We start from the raw sequence: 9,306 nt of genomic DNA on the forward strand, positions 1-9,306 counted from the left end.
TATCATAGGTGAGGAGCTTTGGTGTGTGCCCCTGTGTCCCCCTCTCTGCCCCCCATGTGGACAGGGCTAGACAGCAGTCTCTCTCCGGCCATGCGGCCACCCCAGCCTGGGAGTGAGGGGCGGTGCCCTCCCGGGCTTCCGGACCCACAGACAAAGCCCGTGGGGGAACCACTCCCATTTATACTTGCTGGACACAAGGCTCTTGCTCGTGTTGTACAGGAGGCTAAGTGACCCCCCTGTTATACACTGAGCAATGAGGGCTCCCTCCGTGTGGGTCAGAGGAGAGACCCTGCGCTCCAGGGATGAGGTAGCTTGTGGACTGACCCCTCAACCACCAGGCACCTCTTCCATCAGTGGACGGTGACCCTGACTCCGGGAGAGACTCCGGTACAGCGAGAGAGAGACGGGGTGTCCCTCGGCTGAGCCCCCTGGGGCAAGATTCAGCCCAGCCGCAACGGGATACACAAGGTATTAGGTGGAAAGGGGAAGGAGAGAGAGAGCCAGGCTGGAGGCTTTCGGGCTCTGCTGACCTCTCTGAACCAGCCTGAGTGGGGGCCCTCGGGGCTTTTCCCAGCGTGTACCCAACTCCCACAACCTTGTGACACAGGTCCGGGGCAAGCCTTCGGAATGAGGGGAGAGAAAAGGGCAACGCTGCCTCTGCCCAGGCTGTGCAGGGAATCACCCCGCCCTCCTGGAACTGCCCTTTGTGCATCCAGCTGGGATTGTAGCTCACTGAGACTTCCAGAGTCTGGCCCCAGTGCGGTCACACCGTAAGGGAGAACAGAAACATCTCCCTTTAAAATTCAACTGTATCTGGGGTGACCACACCTGTATTTCAAGTTCCCTAATAGAGGACACTGCTGCGGGGGGGGGGGTGAGCTCAAGGGGGTATTTCGGGGTGCTGGGTGTGTGTGTGTGTACTGGGAGATGGCATTTGGGAGGTGCTGGACAGAGTATTTGGGGTGTGTAAGAGCAGGGGCGCCTCTTGGGACTGGGGGACCTCCCGCAGGCATGCCTCTGAAGGTAGCCTGACTGCCACCCTCAGGGCGACCGGCAGGCCGCACCCCGTAGCTTGCCACCCCAGGCAGGTGCTTGCTGTGCTGGTGCCTGGAGCCACCCCTGACAGTGAGGTGGCAAAGTTTGCAGATGATACTAAACTACTCAAGAGAGTTAAGACCAAAGCAGATTGTGAAGAACTTCAAAAAGATCTCACAAAACTAAGTGATTGGGTAGCAAAATGGCAAATGAAATGTAATGTGGATAAATGTAAAGTAATACACATTGGAAAAAATAACCCCAACTATACATACAATATGATGGGGGCTAATTTAGCTACAACTAATCAGGAGAAACATCTTGGAGTCATCATGGATAGTTCTCTGAAGGCGTCCATGCAGTGTGCAGCGGCAGTCAAAAAAGCAAACAGGGTGTTAGAAATCATTAAAAAAGGGATAGAGAATAAGACAGAGGATATCTTATTGCCCTTATATAAATCCATGGCATGCCCACATCTTGAATACTGCGTACAGAGGTTCAGAGAAGGGCAACTAAAATGATTAGGGGTTTGGAACGGGTCCCATATGAGGAGAGATTAAAGAGGCTAGGACTTTTCAGCTTGGAAAAGAGGAGACTAAGGGGGATATGATAGAGGTATATAAAATCATGAGTGGTGTGGAGAAAGTGAATAAGGAAAAGTTATTTACTTGTTCCATAATATAAGAACTAGGGGCCACCAAACGAAATTAATGGGCAGCAGGTTTAAAACAAATAAAAGGAAGTTCTTTTTTACACAGCGCACAGTCAATCTGTGAAACTCCTTGCCTGAGGAGGTTGTGAAAGCTAGGACTGTAACAGTGTTTAAAAGAGAACTGGATACATTCATGGAGGCTAAGTCCGTTAATGGCTATTAGCCCAGATGGTTAAGGAGTGGTGTCCCTAGCTTCTGTTTGTCAGAGGGTGGAGATGGATGGCAGGAGAGAGTTCACTGATCATTACTGAATTAATGTATCTTGACTTTTACAAATTTCTTATCTGCTTATGTTAAATACTAAGTTATACTGTTGCTTGGTAGTGTGAGGTGTAGGTTAGCATGAGTGCACAGAACACTGGGAAGAACATACGCTAATTCAGTTTGTAGAACTGCCATGTATTCACATAATGGGGTGTATACTAGCTTAATACATATGTGTTCGCTGACAGGACACAGCTTGTTTCTCTGATTATTATTGTATAAGGGCAACACCTTTGCTAAATTAATTAACAAAGCAGAGATGAGAGCATTTATGTGGGCTTTACCTTTTTTATCAAATTGTGTACATTGTAGGGAGTGTAGAGTGGGAAACCGAGTCACATGTCCATCCAATTTAGGCTTAATCAGTTTTGCCTTTATTTAATACAATTTAAAACAGAATTAATCTTACTTATAGTGTCTGCACATACATTTCTGCCTCACAAGTAATAACAGACAAGACAGAATAAGTGAATGTTCCCAAGTTAAGACATTCTGGGGCACTGAAAAGTCCTTCCTTCCTCCATGACGTCAGTCCTCCTCACCTGCCTGGATCTCCTGTTCGGGTCCTTCGGTTTCATTCGTCAATTTCTGATCCAGCATTTCTCCAGCCCATTTTTATATGTATTTTCTTATTTTTTATGTATTTTACATATGTATTTTATACATATTTTTACATATGTACATATGTTTTTGTATATGTATATATATATATATATACATAATTTTACATATTTTATACATATTTTCATACATTTGCACATTTTCTATTGCTTAATTTTCCTCCATTCTTTAGTCAACACATTATCCATTGAATTTTACATAACCTGTTCATTAATTATGAACAAATGTTAATCATCTAATATCTACAATTTTCTTGATGTAGAGTGCTTCTTTGACTCGGGAATCACCAGGTGAAACTCTCTGCCCTGCGTTAAGCAGAATGTCAGACTAGATGATCAGCATTGGTCCCTTATGGCCTTTTAATCAATGAATCTATGATATACGCCATGATCTGTTAGCATAGACTGCTGAACCTGTGCAAAATGCCAGGGAATTCAAGAGCCAGCTTCAAGAGTTGTTGTGTGATCTGATCAGGTTAGGCATTGAAAGATCCATCAGAGTCTTACATAGGAAACTGTTCATAAGTGCTGAGAAATATTATTTAAAATTAGGCAACAGGGAGCACCGGGGAAATCCATTAGACAGCCAAAAAAACTCAGCCCAACCCAACCCAAATCCTAAAATGCTGCAATGGACCGACAGAGCAGGAAAAGGAAAAGCCTAAATGGAGTTGTCTGTAGAGATGGTTTGGATTTTTCCATCATTAAAATTTTGGTGAAAATTGTAAAATTTGCAAAAACCAAGGTGAACATTTTATGAAAGGATTTCCATTTTAAGCTTCTTTTTTCTTTGACATTCCAGATATTGAAGATATTTAAAATTTGGGGTTTTTTGGTAACACAAGTTTCTCTTCCCATTCTCCTGATAGGTTTACAAGTCCAATTTTTTCAAATGGCAACATTTCAATTAAAAAGTGAGGGTCATCGGCAGTAATTCAACAAAACATATATTTATTTCCCTCATTCCCCCTGTTTTAAGTAAGTCTAATTTTCATTCTCTGTTTTCGCCGATTGTGTGAAAAGATGCTCCTCTCTACTGTTTTCCTAAAGGCTCCCTTCACGTCTTTGTTCCTCAGAGTGTATATTATGGGATTCAATACAGGTGCTGCAACTGTGATCACGAGGGAAATCATTTGATCACTCTTTGGGGTGGAGATAGACTTGGGCCTCAGGTAGGTAAAAAGGTCCATTCCGTAGAACAATGTCACCACCCTGAGATGGGAGGAGCAGGTGGAGAAGGCTTTATGCCTTCCCTCTGCCGTCGGCAGCTTGAGGATGGTGGAGATAATGCAGATGTAGGACAGGGTTATCAACAAAAAAGGGCCCATAATGAACAAAACTGACACAGTCAAGACCATAATCATATTTTTGGATATGTCCGTGCATGCCATCTTCAACACTGGTGGGATGTCACAGAAGAAGTGGTGGATGCGGTTGGAGCCACAGAAGGGCAGACTGAAGATCCAAGTGGTCTGAACTACTTCCACTGAGATGCCGATGATCCATGAAGTACCCATGAGCTGTGCACATGCCCGGCCACTCATGATAGTTCTGTAGTGCAGGGGGTGACATATGGCGATGTAGCGGTCGTACGCCATGGCTGCTAAGAGGCAGCATTCACGTCAGGCCCATGATGGAGATGACATACATCTGGGCAGTGCAGCCCGCGATGGTGATGGTCTTTTGGTCCACCAAGAGGTGAAGCAGCAGCTGAGAGACCACACTGCTGGTGTAGCATATTTTCAGAAACAGAACGATTTGCAGCTTGTTAAGGTTTGAAAACCCCACCAGGATGAATACATCAGAGATGGTCTGGTTCTCTCCAGGGTCACTCTCTGAATAGGTCGTCTGTAAGGGTGGCAAAGAAAGAGACTGAATCTGAGGAATACTAAACATGTGGATGTGAATCAAACAATTCATACTGGTTTCCTTTCTGTTGGGATGCTTCAGACTAAAACCTGCTGCAATTCTGTATAGAAATATATAACTGGACCCAATCATCATGAGGCATAAACTGGTGTAGCCACATTGATGTCAATCAAGCTGTGCCAATATAGGTCAGCTGGAGAGCCGACCACTTTGACACCAGTGGAACTACAGCTGATTTGCAACAGACGGGGGTCTGATGAATTGACTCTAAATGAGCTACCTCAGTTTATACCAGCAATGGAAGTATACCAGTTTCCAGCATCGGGGGTTCTATTCTTCTTCTTTGAACACATTTTTTGTCTGTCTCCATGGAAATTAAAAAAGGGATCTTTTCTCCTTTCTGCGTTTCTTTTGTTTTCCCCTCAGGAATGTTATTCTATTCTATAACAATGTTTACCAAAATAAGATTTCGCAAAGAGGGTAATTATTTTTATTTATTTATTTATTTTTGTGGCATCCCAGGAAGCTTCTCAGGAAGGTGGAAGATTAGCATCTTCAAAGTCCTATTGTTCTCCCCAATGGCCAATCCAGACTGATTTCATTCTGTGTGGTGGGTGTTTTCCAGGTGTAAACCACCTTGTAATTGTTACATAGTCAATAGTCCTAAATTTAAATACAGTAATGATACATGCATATAAATAGGATAATCATATTCAGCAGATCATAAACTTTCCAATGATCTTTCACAAGACCCATCTTGCATAATATACATCTTAGATATGCTATAACCATATTATAACATTATTTCTATGAAGAATATGGGGTATAGTGTTTCACACACACATCCATAGATAGATAGATAGATAGATAGATAGATAGATAGATAGATAGATATGAATACAGACACAACCCAGGTGCTCAGAAACACACACTCTAAGATTCTCTGCCACTGTATGGAAAATTCAAATGAAGAAACCAATGACTTAATCCTGGTCCCATTGCAGACTGGGGCACAACAAAATGGACTTCAGTGGGAGAATGGTTGGGGGCTTAAGTCATTCATCAATAGCCTACCTTGTTTAAGAAGAGTAGTTCCCTCTCCCAGCTGCAGACGCTAAGTGTGTTGAAGGAAAGAGAGGTGTTTTTATTTCATTCACTGGCTTCTGGGACCTACTCCCTAAAGGAAATTTCTTGTAATATTCTTCAAAGGAAGAACAATACTGCCTCAACCTGCAACAAAACAAAATTCACTAGGGAAGTCATTTCGTAGAAAGTTGTATCATCAATCATCATCATCGTGTGTATTTTCTAGATGAAAATCATAATAGGATTTACTAACTGTGGTAAATTGTGTGATAAAATTTTGTCTAGAAGAAGGAATGATTTGTCCAAAGCAACACAACACAGAGTCGGGGTTGACTAAGGTACAATGCCCAAGGCTCATGACTCCGGTTCCCCGATGTTCAGATTGTGTGCCCCATTCTTGTCTCAGAACCACGATTAGAACCCAGGAGCTCAGACTCCCAGTCCCAACTGCTCTAAACTTTAGGCCCCACTCCCCTCCCAGAGCTGGGAACAGAACCCAGGAGTCCTCAGTCTTAGACTCCACTGTCCCAATCACAGGGCCCATTTCCCTCCTAGAGGACCAGATCCAAAGCCCATCGAAGTCAGTGGGACTATTCCCTTTTACTCCAGTAAGTTTGCAGTGGGACCAGAATCAGGGCTAGTTCCCAGGAGCATTAGAATAAACTCTGTGTGGAAGCTGAGAGGTGCTGCGGGTAGTGCGCTTCAGGGAGTGGGGTGATGAGCTCAGCTGGGAGCATTCTCAATTCTAAGACAGTGTTGACCCCATTACTCCAGCATGGAAGAAGGAGGCTGTGCTATTGGGACTGTGGTGGGATTCTCAGTTTGAGGCACACTTCCCCCTTAGTCAGTGCTGGAAGCAATGCCCCAGTGTAGCACCAGTGGGCGCTGATCTATAGGGATGGGCCTGGAGGGCTCTGTGGGATGTTCTCAGCTTCACTGATCCCAACGTCCCAGTTCAGCAGTAAGGGGTGCTGTACAGCAGGGAATAGGGTGGAGGACTCATTAAGGGACATTCTCCTCTGTGGGTCAGTGTAACCCCCATGCTCCAGACCAGCTCCAAGGGATGACATGCTGCAAAGAGCTGGGTGGGGTCTCACCTGGTGGGGCTCGGCTGTCTCTTGGTCCATGCTGACCCCTTGTGCTTCAGCAGGGCACCACGTGGCCCTGTGCCGCAAGGAGCAAGGTGAGGGGCTCAGCTGCGGACCATCTCCCATCAGAATGGCTGCTTAGCACAGTGCCCCAGCATGGCGCTTGGGAGACCTCTGCTGCAGAGGGTGGGTAGGGTGGATTAGCAGGGGATGCTCTCCCCTTAAAGTTGGTGCTGACCCTCAGCAACTCATCACAGTGGAAGGGGACACTGTTTCTGGTGGATGTTATATCTTTTGGATGAGCTGTAAATGAAAGATCTTTCCTGACCACCGTGGCCATGAATGAGTCTATGGGGCTGTTTACAAGTGGAGGGGTCAGCAGTGGCACATACACACACATTGAGCATGGCTCATTTCCTCCTGTGGGGGGGACAGTTACTCACTCACTCACATGTGCACGCACATACAAACTGAGGATGGCTCATTACCCCAAGCAGGTAGAAACAGTCTCTCTCTCTCTCTCTCTCTCTCACACACACACACACAGACTCTCACACACACACATGCTGAGCAGGGCTCATTCTCTCCATCTGTGGACAACAATCTGTTGCCTGATCTATTGAATGTATCTTGATCATATTACCAGTTTACTTCCCCTATTCATCATTCTGAAACTTGGTAGGTTCTTGTCCCAAGATCAGGCCCAGTTTTATCAGAATCACTGTTCAGTTGGGAACCCCCATGTGCATGGTTGCAACACTCACACTTAGGAGATTACATTATATGGAAAATGGATTTATTAACACAGTTAGGAAATTCACAAACACTCCATCCCAGCACGGCCGTTAGCCATAATACAGAAGGAGCTGAGCATCCCTATACTTACACTACCCCTTGCAAAACAACCCAAAGAGTTAAGTACAGAGGGGTAGCCGTGTTATTCTGGATCTGTAAAAAGCATCAGAGAGTCCTGTGGCACCTTTAAGACTAACAGATGTATTGGAGCATAAGCTTTCGTGGGTGAATACCCACTTCGTCAGACGCATGTAATGGAAATTTCCAGAGGAAGGTATAAATATGCAGGCAAGAATCAGTCTGCAGATAACGAGGTTAGTTCAATCAGGGAGGAAGAGGTCCTCTGCTGGCAGTTGAGGTGTGAACACCAAGGGAGGAGAAACTGCTTTTGTAGTTGGCTAGCCATTCACAGTCTTTGTTTAATCCTGATCTGATGGTGTCAAATTTGCAAATGAACTGAAGCTCAGTCCAAAGAGAAACCACTGAGCTTCAGTTCATTTGCAAATTTGACACCATCAGATCAGGATTAAACAAAGATCGTGAATGGCTAGCCAACTAGCCCAATGAGCCCAATGCTAGCATTTCTCCAGCATTGGGCTCATTTTCATATGTGTTCTCATTCATGTTGCTATTCTCAATTGCCCCCAAACTTTATCCAACACATTATCCATTGAATTTTACAGAGCCTATATATTATTCATACACAAGTGTTAATAACCTAATGCCTAAAATGTTCTTGCTGAATTTGTAGTTTCTGGAACATGTTGCCCTAGGCCACTCTGCTTCTAAGTTTCTCAGAGAAAGGGAGTTTTTTTGTTTATCATTACATGTATGTAACTCTCACTTCTTCCAACATGACACATTGCTTATCTTCTTAACAGTATCATTTTAAACAAATCAGCAAATTCTATCAAAGAGAAATAATAAAAGCCAAGACATACAGCCAGCCAGTGCATCTTAAAAATGCATTATAGGGATATTTAGGGAAAGAAGGCATATAGTCCTGTAATTGCTGAGCTAGGGATAGAGGTTTTAAATTTGGTATTTATTATACGTAGGAAGTGATATAGGTAGACAAGCCAACAGAGTAGTATTTCTCATTATAAGAATATACAAATGTATGTTATCATATAGTTATACAAAGATGTACCATATACACAGGCTTTTGGTGCAATATTGTGATACATTGATCGGACCACTTATATGAGTTTATAACACAGCTATTATTTTACATATGTAATATAAACCATGTACAGTGCTTCTCTGACTCAGGAATCACCAGGTTGAAATTCTCTGCCCTGCGTTAAGCAGGATGTCAAACTAGATGATCAAAATGGTTCCCCATGGCCTTTTAATCAATGAATCTATGGTATGCACCATGATCTGCTAGCATAGGCTCTGAACCTGTGCAAAATGCCATAGAAGTCAGTAGCCAGCTCCTCGAGTTGTTGTTTGACCTGATCATGTTAGGCATTGAAAGATCCATCAGAGTGTAACATAGGAAGCCATTCATAAGTGTTGAGGAATGTTATTTAAAATTAGACCAGAGGGAGCACTGGGGAAATGCAATCAAGAGACAGGCCAAAAAAATCCAACCCAGGAAAAGGAGAAGCCTAAATATACTTTTCTGTAGAACAGGTTGGAATTTTTCAAGTATTAAAATTTTGATGAAAATTGTTAAAATTGCACAAACCAAGGTCAGTGTTTCATGAAATATTTCTCATTTTGAGCTTATTTTTTGCTTTGACATTTCACATTTTGAAGATATAAAATCAAGACACTACTTGGACTACATTTTCTCATTTGATTTTTCAGTGAAGTTTAAATCCTGTTAATA

General features: G+C 43.6%; 1 pseudogene; it reads right to left on the reverse strand.

Moving 5' to 3' along the window:
• Positions 1-3,605: 3,605 nt before the first annotated feature.
• Positions 3,606-6,713, reverse strand: LOC135975139 (olfactory receptor 10A4-like; annotated as a pseudogene).
• Between the last annotated feature and the right edge of the window lie 2,593 nt (positions 6,714-9,306).

Source organism: Chrysemys picta, chromosome 13 (assembly GCF_011386835.1).
Source record: "Chrysemys picta bellii isolate R12L10 chromosome 13, ASM1138683v2, whole genome shotgun sequence".
In the NCBI taxonomy this organism is placed as follows: Eukaryota; Metazoa; Chordata; order Testudines; family Emydidae; genus Chrysemys; species Chrysemys picta.